Here is a 13,009-nt window from a genome sequence, read left to right as displayed (position 1 = left end):
GTTCCTGATAATGTAGCAAATGGTCTTAAAGGCATAAGGCTTAGGAATAAATAGTGTAAGGTAGTTATGTCCAAAGATAGTTCATTGGGTACAGGAAAAAATAAAATTTGTTTCCTTTTATTTTTATGTAAGTAAAAGAAAGAAACTAAACTTCACTCACAAATTAGAGACTGATGAACAATAGTAACTGTGTAAATTTTATTAATAAGTACAAATATATTTGGAATATATACACAATTTTCCTTAATTTGTTTGGGGGCATTTGCTAAATCAGGAGTCTTAAATCAGAATGGAGAACTTCAAACTGGACCAAGACAGAAGATTCAGATACTAGTTTTCTTTCTCTGAACCATAAAGTACTTAAAAAAGGAAAATACCTTGAGAATCAATTTGAATATGGAATAAAGCTTTCTCCTTTTCATGAACTAGACAAAATTAAAATGCTTAGTTGAACAAAAGGAAGTAACTATCCTTTATTTTATTCATGACCCTATTCATTACCAGTTATTTTATACAAGTTCTTTAATTTCATCTTTATGGTACTTCTGAAAAGGTAGGCATTATTAGCCTCATTTTCCAGATTAGGAAACAAGATCTTTGGGATAAAGGGATTGTGAACTTAACTCATCTTGATTCCAAGTCCACTGTTCTTCCCTCTCCATCTCAGGGGTCTGCTGATTCTCTATGCTGGGAAAGAACAGCTCACATTTTGTCTCAGCTCAATTACTGACAGCTGCTTCTATTACTGACAGCCACTGTCATTTTCCCCAGGGGTAGGTGATCTTAATGAGACCTCACTTTCCCCAGGTCCTTCTGCTTTCTCAGTAGACTCTTTGGTTTAGAATGAATCACCCTACAAAATTACTAGATTCAAGTTGCCTGAAATTCCAGCAACCAAGTAGAGCTTCCTTAATTATTCCCAAATGAAGCTCCTTTTCACTGAGGAGGTTGAGTGCCTATGAATATCTGATTTCCAATTAAACAGTGCACCTAGTTGGGCCCCCTGTGACTAGACATGACTTCCTTCTAACTGCTTATTGTTTCTTGCCCTTGGGAGGCACTCACTGGCTTCTTCCCTCATCATGGAAATATGATTATCTTTAGGTAGGAAATTAAAGGCAATCACTCTTAACCACTTGGGAGTAAAAACATGAAAGTGTTAGAAAGCTATCTGAAGTTAGGTCAGTATAGATATGATCTGTATGAGTAGGGAAACATTGTGAGAGAATGTGCCCCTTCCTTAGAGATATAAGCAGAAAAGAACCCCAGCCAGTTGGGGAGTCCTCAGGCTACAAAGAAGCTATTTTGTGTCCTGCCTGTTTCCTGGAGGCTCTTAACCCCTGAGATTTTCTCACTATGATTCCCTCCACTGTTCTCCACACTGACCTTCATGATGGGATAATACCCCTTTACCTCAGGGCAGGTTCCCTCAAGTCTATCGAATACTGGCTGCTCTTTTCACTACGAACTCTTAAAGTAAAGGAGCTCCCATAAAGAAACAAGCCAGAAAACAGTCCTGCTCACTCATACCAAGTCTTGGTGTCAGGTTCCTTTTCCACCCTATCTAGTCACAAGGCTATTCCTTTCAGGTTCTCTCTTATTCCCCAATATCTAAACACTGATTCAGCAATTCTAGTTTTCAAAGAAACTCATTTAGTTTCAAACTTTCCAGAATTCCTACGAATCTCCATTATTTCTATTTCTAGTTTTCAAGACTCTCCTAGTCCAGGACTGTGATGATCGATATATTTTGAGACTCGAGGGAACTGCATATGTGGAAGCAATTGTCAAACTTAGGAATTTAATATTTATATTATGTACATGATAAGAGTAAGAAGGGAATTCTTTAAGATACCCATAAAAGCCAGTTTCTTTAACCCTTCCAATGACACTTTCCTGGAAGTGATGGGAACACTGTTATTAATAATTCTCTAATGCAGATATATTGAATAAGGTAATTATTCTAGTGTCCCTTTCCACCCCCACCTATAATTCCATGGGACCTTATCAACTCAGTCTACTGCTCTGTAGTGGGGGAAGCCTGGCTGTAAGATAAGCAAAGAGGACAGAGCCTAGCTCCAAGGAAAGCCCTTTTTACTTTTATATATCGTCTTGGTTTTAAGAATTGATACATAACTTCTTGGAATTTGAATACTAATTCTTAGTCTATCAACCTATTTCAGTCTGTCATCATAGAACTCCCTAGGGCCATTAGCATAGCTCCCATCTCTGAGGCTGTAGGACCAGCTCAAAATCAAATGAATATCCTAAAATAACTAAAATAATCTTGAAAAAGAAGAGTAAATTTAATCAGTCTATCCTGATTTTAACACTAATTATATAGCTACGATAACCAAGACAGTGTGGTATTGGCAGAAGAAAAGGCATATTATATCAATGGAACAGAATAGAGAAACCAGAAATAGACCTACATAAATATGCCCAAGTAATTTTTGAAAAAGATTCAAAAGAAGTTTAGTGGAGGAAGGACAATGTTTTCAACAAATGCTACTTTACTCATAGACCAAAAATTAAAAAAAAAAAAAACTCAACCTAAACTTACACACTATAAAAATGAACTCAAAATGGATAATGAACTTATATTTAAAGCTACAAAACTTTTTAAAAAGGAGAAATTCTTCAGTATATAGGGCTAGGCAAAGAAGTTCTTAGACTTGACACCAAAAGCTGGAACCACAAAATGAAAAATTGATATAATGTGCCTCATCAAAATAGAAATTTTTGCTCTCTAAAAGATCACATGAAGAGGATAAAAAGACAAGCTACAGAGTAGGAAAAAATACAAGCCATGTATCTGAAAAAAACACTAATAACTAGAATATACAAAGAACTCTCAAAACTCAACAGTATAAAACCACACACTTCAATTAGAAAATAGGCAAAAGACAGATATTTTACTGAAGAGAATATATGGATGGCAGTTAAACACATGAAAAGATGTTCAACATTATTGATCATTGGAGAAATGCAAATGAAAACCACAATGAGATATCACTACATACCTATTGAAAAGGCTAAAATAAAAATAGTGACAACACCAAATGCTGGGAAGGGTGTAGAGGAACTGAATCATTTATATCTTGCTGTAGAGATTGCTAAATGGCATAGCCACTCTGGAAAATAGTATGGTGGTTTCTTAAAACACAAAATGTACAATTACCATATAACCTAGCAGTTACATTCCTGGACAATTTTCCCAGAGAAATGAAAATTTACTTTCACATAAAAACCTCTAAACAAATGTTTATAGCAACTTTGTTCATAATAGCCCAAAATGGAAACAACCCAGATATCTTGCAGTAGGTGAGTAAGCAAACTATGGTATATCCATACCATGGAATATTACTTCTTAGTAAAAAGGAGCCAACTATTGGTACATGCAACAACTTGGGTGAATCTCCAAGGAATTATGCTAAGTGAGAAAAGCCAATCCTCAAACGTTATATATGGTATGACTCCATTTATATGACATTCTTGAAATGATATCATTTAGTAATGGGAAGCAGATTAGTGGTTGACAAAGATTAAGGAGGGGGTGAGTACAGGAGAGAAGAGTGGTTATGGAAGAGTAATGATGGTGTTCTTGTGATGACAGAAATGTTCTATCTCTTGGCTTTGTCCCATAACAATGTTAAAATCCTGGTTGTAATATTGTACTAGAGTTTTATAAAATGTTATCATTGGAGAAACTGAGTAAAGGGTACAAAGTGTATCTCTGTATTGTTTCTTACAGCTGCATGTAAATATGCAGTACTCTCAAAATAAAAAAAAAGTTTAATTGAGAAATTAAAATGAACACTTCCCAAACTTTCCCCCTAATATTTTCATATCATTTGTTGGCACTCAGTACCTTCATATTTCTGACACTTACCACCTTTGAAAATTGCCTCTTAGAGGACATCACCAAAATAGCAGAATAGCTTTCAATTGTCTTCCCCCTGAAGAATATTGATTTTGACAGTCACCCACAGATGAGTGCTTTTGTGAAAGTTCAAAATCCAGCAGAAAAGTTCCAGATCACCCATAGAGAAAAATATCCATGATTAGATGCATAGAAAAATAGGGCCAGTCAATAAAGACTAGAGGAAGTGAATGCCTTTTCAAATGCCACACAGCAACTCAATACTACAAGGGACATGAAAAATCAGGGAAACATGACATAACCAAAGGAATACAGTTTTATAGAAACGGACCCCCAAAGACATGGAGATATACAATTTTTCCAATAAACATTTCCAAATAGTTGTTTCAAGGAAATTTAGTGAGCCACAAGAAAGCACAGAAAGTTCAAAAAAATCAGGAAAACAATACACAAGACAAGAAACTTAACAAAGAGTAGAAATCATAAAAAAATAACCAAACAAAAATTATAGAGCTGAAGAATACAATTAATGAAATTAAACAAATGCAATAGAGAGCATCAAAAACAGATTTGATCAAGCAGAAGAAAGTATTTGTGAAGTCAAAAACAGGTCATTTGAAATTATCGAAGAAAGCCTATGTGAATTATGGGATAAAATTAAGATAAGCAATCTATACAATATTGTAGAACCAGAAGAAGAAAAGAGAAAGAAAGGGGAAGAAAACTTATTTAAAGAAATAATGGCTGAGAAACTTTCAATTCTGGATAAGTATTTAAATATTCAGCTTCATGAGACTCATTGTTTGCTAAACAATGTCAACCCAAATTATATTCTTCAAGATACATTATAATAAAACTGTCTAAAGTCAAAAACAAAGAGAAAAGATTAAAAGCAGCAAGATAAAATCTTCATATACAAGGGAACACACATAAGGCTATTAGAAGATTTCTCAGCAGGAACCTAGCAGACCAGGAGAGAGTGGGATGCTATATTCAGAGTTCTGAAAGAAGAAAACTGTTAACCAAGAATACTATACCCAGGAAAGTTGTCCTTTAGAAATGTAGGATAAAGAAAGACTTTCCCAGAGAGAGAGAGAGAGAGAGAGAGAGAGAGAGAGAGATTGAGAGAAAGAGAGTCCATCATCTCTAGATTTGTCTTACAAGAAATGCTGAAATGAGTTTTTCAAACTGAAGGTAAAAGATGATAATCAGTAACATGAAAACATATGAAAATATAAACACACAGGTAAAGCAAGTGTATATCTAATTCAGAATACTCTAATATGGTGGTGTATTAATTATATCTATAAAGGATAAAGTATAAAAGGGTTAAAATAACTAAGGTACAATAATTTATTAATGGATAACAATAAAAAATGTAAATTGTGACATCAAAAACATAATATGTGGAGTTGGAGAGTAAAAAGGTAGAGTTTGTTTTTTATGTGTCCAAAGTTAATTTGTTACCAGTATAAAATAGATTATTGCAACTATAAGATATCTATGTCAGCTTCATTGTAACCACAAAGAACATACCTACAGTAGATACACACACAAAAAGAGGAGAATCAAAGCATACAAGTTTGGAAAACCATCAATTCATAAAGGAAAATAGCAAGAGAAGAAGAAAAGAACAAAATAACTATAAAACAGAAATAATAAGATGACAATAGTAAATGTCTACCATCTCAATAATTACTTTCAATGTGAATGGATTAGATTCCCTTATCAACATTCATAGAGTGGCCGAATGGATAAAAATATAAGACACAATTATGCACTGCCTACAGAAGACTAAGTTCATCTTTAAGGATACATATAGCCTCAAAGTTAAGGGATGGTAAACAGGTATTTTATGAATGTGGAAGCCAAATTAAAGCAAGGATAGCTATACTTATATAAATCAAAACTGTCACAAGAGACAAAGAAGGTCGCTATATAGTCATAAGGGGTAATTCATCAAGATATATATGCACCCAAAACATAAATATGTAAATTGTAAATACATATGTGCTCATTATGAAACAAATACTTACAGATCTGAAGGAAGAAACAGACAATATAATAATAGTAACAATTAATAGATCACCTAGACAAAAATTGATTAAGAGAACATTGGACTGGAAATATATTTAGACTAAGTTGACCTAAAAGACATATAAAGAACATGCCATCCAATAGCAGCGGAATTCACATTTTTCTCAAGCATAAATGGAACATGCTCTAGAGTGGTATGTGTTAGGTTACAAAACGAGTCTTAGAAAATTTAAGAAGACTGAAATCATATCAAGTGTCTTTTCCAACCACAGTGGTATGAATCTAAAAATCCGTAACAGGAGGAAAACTGGAAAGTTCACAAATATGTGGAATTTACACAACACACTTCTGAATAACCAATGAGTCAAAGAAGAAATCAAAAGGGAAATAAAAAAAAATATCCTGAGTAAATGAAAATGAAAATCTAACATACCAAAAGTTACGGGATGTAGCAAAATCTGTTTTAGGAGGGAGGTTTATAGCCATAATGCTTACACAAAGAAAAAAAATTCAAATAAACAACCTAACTTTACACTTCAAGAACAAGCAAAAGAAGAAAAATAAGCCCAACGTTAACAGAAAAAAAGGAAATACCAAAGATCAGAGGAGAAATAGCAGAAAAACAATAGAAAGGTTCAATGAAATTAAGAGCTGTTTTTTGAAAAGATAAACAAAATTGACAAACCTTTGGCTAGACTAAAGGAGGGAGAAAACTCAAATAAATAGAATCAGAAATTAAACAGATTACAAATAATACCACAGAAATAGAATCATAAGAGAATAATGTGAACAATATACACCAAAAACTTGGACGACCTAGAAGAAATGAATAATTTCTAAGGAGGGTGGGTGATGGGTATTGAGGAGGGCACCTTTTGGGATGAGCACTGGGTGTTGTATGGAAACCAATTTGACAATAAATTTCATATATTGAAAAAAAACATACAATGTACTAAGATTGAATCATGAAGAAATAGAAATATGAATGTACCAAAAATGAATAAGAAGATTGAATTAGTAATAATAAAAAAAAAAACCTCCCAACGAAGAAAAGCCCAAGAATAGATGGTTTTACTGGTGAATTGTACCAAGTATTTAAAGAATCAATGCCAATCCTTCTCAAACTCTTCCAAAAAGTTGAAGAGACGAGAATACTTGCAAACTCATTTTATGAGACCAGCAGTAACACCAATACTAAATCCAGATAAGAACACTTCATGAAAAGAAAACCACAGGACAATATTCCTGATGCAAAATTTCTTAACAAAATACTAGCTAACAAAATTCAACAGCACATTAAAAGGATCATATCATACAGCATCATCAAGTGAGATTCATTACTGAGATGCAAGGATGGTTTAACATATGCAAATAAAAAATGTAATATACCACATTAATAGAAAGATAAAAAATCATACAATCATCTCAATAGATTCTAAAAAAGCATTTGACAAAATTCAACATCCTTTCATGACAAAAACTCTCAACAAATTATGTATAGAAGAAATGTACCTAAATATAATAAAGGCAATACATGGCAGATCCACAGCTAACATCATACTTAATGGTGAAAATTTGAAAGCTATTCTTCTAATATAAGAAACAACATGATAGCACCCAATCTCATCACCCCTATGCAATATAGTACTAGAAGTCTTAAGCAAAGAGCATTCAGGTAAGAAAAAGAAGGAAACAGTATCTGAATCAGAGAGGAAGTAAAATTGATTATGACAAGATTTTATATATTTAAGAGCATCTATAAAACATCCACAACTAACACCATGCTTACTGATGAGAGACTGATGTCTTCCCCCAAAATCAGGAACAAGGCAAGGATGTCCAGTCTCATTACCTCTATTCAATATTGTTCTGGAGTTTCTGGCCAAGGCAATTAGGCAAGAGACAGAGACAAAAGGCATTCAGTTTGGAAATAGCAAAATCCCACAGATAATCCAATTTAAAAAGGGGCAAAATACCTGAATAGATATTTTTACCAAAGAAAATATTCAAATGGCCAACAAGTACATGAAAAAGTGCTCAACATCACTTATCATCAGGAAATGCAAATAAGTACAATGAGATATCACTTCACACCTGTTAGAATAGCTAAAAAAGATAAGCAATAACTGGTATTGACAAGGCTATGGAGAGAAGGGAACCCTTGTATACTGTAGGAACTTAAGTTGGTACAGCCAGTATGGAAAACAGTATGGAGGTTCTTCACAAAGTTAAAAATAGAACTACTATATAATCTAGTAATTCCAGTTTGGAGTACATATCTAAAGGAAATGAAATCACTATCTCAAAGAAATACCTGCTCCCTATGTTTTTTGCAGCATTATTCAACAATAGCCAAGACATGGGAACAACTTAAATGTCCTTTGGCAGACAAATCAGTAAAATAAATGTGGATAAAGCACACACACACACACAGAGTAAATCCTGCCTTTTGCCACATCATGGGTGAACCTGGAAGGTATTATGATAAGTGAAATAATTCATAGGCAAATACTGTATTAGCTTACTTATATGTGGAATGCAATAAAATAAACCATAGAAACAGAGAACAGATTGGTCGTTGCCAGATGCAGGAGATGTGGGATGGGGGAAATGGGTAAATGTAGTTAAAGGGTACAAGCTTATAAAATAAGTTCTGTATAGCATGGTCACTAAGTTAATAATGCTGTATTGTAAATTTGAAAGTTTAAGAGAATAGATCTTAAAACTTCTCATCAAAAGAAATAAAATATGTAACTAGGCAAGGTGACAGATGTTAAGTAATCTTAATGTGGTTATCATTTTGCAGTATATACATACATCAAATCATTATATTGTACACCTTAATCTTATACAACGTAGTATGTCTATTATATCTCAATAATACTGATGGAAAAAAAGAAATACAAAATATGAGCAGACCAATAATGACTAAGTATATTGAATTAGTAATCAAAAACCTCCCAAAAAGAAAAGCCTAGAACCAGATGGTTTCACTGGGGAATTCTGTGGAACATGCACCAGTCCTTCTTAAACTTTTCCAAAATTTTGAAAGGAGTAATTCCAGACTCATTTTATGAGTCCAGGATTACACTAACACTAATGCCAGATAAAGACAATAGAAGACAATACAGGCCAATATTTCTGATAAACATATATGTAAAAATTATCAACAAAATGCTAGCAAACCAAGTTCAACAGCACATTAAAGGATTGTACACCTCTTCTAGTGGGATTTATCTCTAGGAAGCAGGGATCATTCAACATATGCAAATCAATAAATGTGATTCACCACACTAACAGAGAGTAAGGTAAAATCAAATATCATCTGTAAGATGCAGTAACAGCATCTGACAAAATTCAAAATACTTTCATGATAAAGATTCTGAATAAATTTGGTATATAAGGAACATACTTCAACATAATCAATGCCTTATATGACAAGCTTACCACAATTAATAAGCATGCTCAATGGTGAATGGTTGAAAGCTTGTCCTCTAATATCAGGAACAAGACAAGGATACCAACTCTCACCACTTCTATTCAACATACTGCTGGAAGTCCTATACAGAGCAATCAGGCAAGAAAAAGAAATAAACGAAAGGAAGAAGTAAATTTTTCTCTGTTTGCAGATGACATGATTTTATATATAGAAATATCTAAAGTCTCCTAAGAAATTTAGAATACTAGAATAATAATGGAATTCAGTAATGTTTCAGGATAAAAAATACATGTATAAAAATCATTTTTGTTTCTGTTAAAATGAATATTCAAAAGAGAAATTAATGAAACAATCCCATTTTCAACACACAAAATGGGATAAAGTACTTAGGAATATATTTAACTTAAGAGGTTAAAAATCTGTACATTTATAAAATTGGACATATATAAAAGAAATTTGGAAATTTATAAAAGAAACTGAAGAAGACATAAATAAATGGAATGATATTCTGTGTTCATGGATTGTAATACTTAATATTTTGAAATTGCCCCTACTACCCAAGGCCATCTATAGATTTATTGTAATCCCTATCTCAAATTTCATGGCATTTTTTAACAGAAGTAAATGGAGCAATTCTAAAATTCATATGGAATCACAGAAGATCCTGAATAACCAAAGCAATCCTGAGAAAGAAGAACAAAGCTGCTGGCATCATGCTTTCTGACTTTAAACTTTATCCCAAAGCTATAGTAATCAAAACAATCTGGTACTGGCATAAAATCTGACATATAGTCTAATGGAAAAGAAACAAGAGCCCAATTATAAACCCATAGTCAACTAATATTTATCAGGAGGCCAGGAATACTCAATGGAAAAAGGATAGCCTCTTCTATAAAAAGTATTGTGGAAATTGGATATTTACATGCAAGACAATGTATTAGACCCCTATCTTAAACTATTCACAAAAATTAACTCAAAATGGATTAAGGACTTAAGTATAAGACTCAACACCATAAAAAAGTCCTAGAAGAAAATGTAGAGAAAATACTCTTTGACATGGTTTTGGCAACAAGGTTTTGAACATGACACCAAAAGCACAAACAACAGAATAAAAAATAGTGAGGCTACATCAAACAAAAACCTTCTGCACAACAGAAGAAACAATCAACAAAATGAAAGGGCAACCTACAGAATAAGAGAAAATATTTGCAAAGTACATATTTGATAAGGGATTACTATGCAAGATATATGAGCAACACATACAACTCAACTAAAAAAAAATAGTTCAATTAAAAATGGGCAAAGGATGTAAATAGACATATTCCCAAAGAAGATATTTAAATGCCCATGTAAATGTTCCACAGGTATAAGAAAGGATGTTCAACATAATTAGTTATCAGAAGAATGTGAATCAAAACCATGAGTTTTTGTATTTCTTAGAGTGGCTGTTATAAAAAAGAAAAAAAAAACAAGATATAGCAAGTGCTGGTGAGGATGTGGAGAAAAAGGGAATGGGCACTGACGGTAGGAATGCAAATTGGTAAGCTACTGTAAAAACAGTATGGAGGGTCCTTAAAAATCGCAAATAGAGCTGTGTGTATGGGAAGAAAATGAAATCAGGATCTCAAAGAGATGTCTACACCCCCATGTTCATTGCAGCATTATTCACAATAGCCAAGACAGCAAGTAACCTGCATGTCCTTCAGCAGATGAATAGATAAAATAAATGTGGTATATACAATGGAATATTATTCAGCCATAGAAATAAGGAAATCCTGTCATTTATGGAAACATGGATGGACTTTGAGGGCATTATACTATGTGAAATAAGCAAAACAAAAATACAAATACTATATGATCTCACTTATATTAGAATCTAAAAAAGGGAATTTATAGAAACAGAACGTAGATTGGTGGTTGCCAGGGCTGGGATTGTAGGGCATATCAACATGTTGGTCAAAGGGCACAAACTTTAGTTATAAGATGAAGAGGTTCTGGGGGTATAATGTACAGGATGGTGACTGCAGTTAACAATATCTTATTGTGTACTTGGGAGTTGCTGAGAGTTCTTAAATGCTCACACCACACAAAAAAGGTAACTTTGTTAGGTGATGGATATACTAACTTTATTGTGGTAATAATTTTGCACTATATATGTATATCAAATTATCATATTGCACAACTTAAACTTACAGAATGTTATATTTCAATTATATATCAATAAATCTGGAAAACAAAAGTAAGAACCAAAACAAAGCTTTTAGAAAGAACTGATTCCTTCCCACTTAAGTGCCAAAGGCTGGTGATGGCTCAATATGACACTACTTCTAGTGTAATGGGATCAAGTCATCAAACAAAGGCAAACAAATAAGCTGTAATGTTGAAATTACAGACATTGGCCAGCAGATGAGGAACTTTTTTCGGAGCAGCAGAAAGGTCTTCATTGAATTCTGAAATCATATGCTGTATGCCTCGGCCTATTATGTTCTGAATATAGGTTAGGATTAAACTTTCAGTTTAGCCTCCCACTCCCACCTGTATCGTCTATTCATGTGGATTTTGTTTTGATGGTTGCAAACACTTCTATGAAAGTTGCAATCGCTGAAGTGTTCCCTTTGAAAGGTTACAAATATATTCCAATCTTCCTTGTATTCCATGAATCATGTCTTCTTTGCTTTCTCCCATCTACCAATGTCACTTCCATATTAAATATGGTTTCAGCATTCTCAACCTGGTGTAGAATACTGGATCACTTGTACCTTGACTTTTAGAAAACCATTTATCCACCAAAAACCTGCTTTGAAGTCAATAGTTCTTAACAGGTTCTTTTGACACTTTGGGAGGGTTGAGGAGGGAGGAAACGAAAGACCTTTGAAGTTAAATGGAAATTGTTGGGTGACTTCCAAGGACAGTCCTGTGTAACAGTCTCTTAAAAAGAGGTTGAATGGGAAAGAGCCAAACCATAAGAGACCCTTAAAAACTGAGAATAAACTGAGGGTTGATGGGGGGGGGAGGGAGGGAAGGGTGGGTGATGTGCATTGAGGAAGGCACCTGTTGGAATGAGCACTGGGTGTTGTATGGAAACCAACCTGACAATAAATTTCATATTAAAAAAATAATAAATAAATAAATAAATAAATAAATAGAGCTTGAACTGAGAAATCAAAGAATGTGAACTCTGTCCCTCACTTTATGACCTTGAGTGTGACATTTCACCCCAGGTCTCAGTGTTGTCATCTGTAAAATGGATAGTGGCAAAACCACAAACTTCTCAGTGATACCTCAGTAGATGGGAAAGCATGTGTTGTTGCAGTAGTCACACCATTCCAAAATCTGTTAAGGAATGTAATTCTTGCCTTGGAGATTTTCTTTTTAATTTTTTTAACATTTTATTTGCTTTTGAGAGACAGAGAGACAGAGCATGAGTGGAAGTGCAAAGAGTGATGGAGACTGAATCTGAAGTAGGCTCCAGGCTCTGAGATGTCAGCACAGAGCCCAACATGGGGCTCAAACCCACAAACTGTGAGATCATGACCTGAGCCGATGTCGGATGCTCAACCGACTGAGCCACCCAGGCGCCCCGTATTCTTGCCTTGGAGATTTTCAATTCTAATTCATGCTCTCTAAAATTGACTACCTTGAATTTTCCT

The 13,009-nt window shown here is 33.8% G+C and overlaps 1 protein-coding gene across 11 annotated transcripts in view; it reads left to right on the top strand.

Moving 5' to 3' along the window:
* The window catches only part of ARHGEF9 (Cdc42 guanine nucleotide exchange factor 9), a 193,883-nt gene that overhangs the window by 177,480 nt on the left and 3,394 nt on the right, over positions 1-13,009 (top strand). The window lies entirely within an intron of this gene.

The sequence above is a fragment of the Acinonyx jubatus genome, chromosome X (assembly GCF_027475565.1).
Source record: "Acinonyx jubatus isolate Ajub_Pintada_27869175 chromosome X, VMU_Ajub_asm_v1.0, whole genome shotgun sequence".
NCBI classification, from domain to species: domain Eukaryota; kingdom Metazoa; phylum Chordata; class Mammalia; order Carnivora; family Felidae; genus Acinonyx; species Acinonyx jubatus.
The sequence above is the reverse complement of the archived record's forward strand: the minus strand, read 5'-3'. Positions and strand labels throughout refer to the sequence as shown.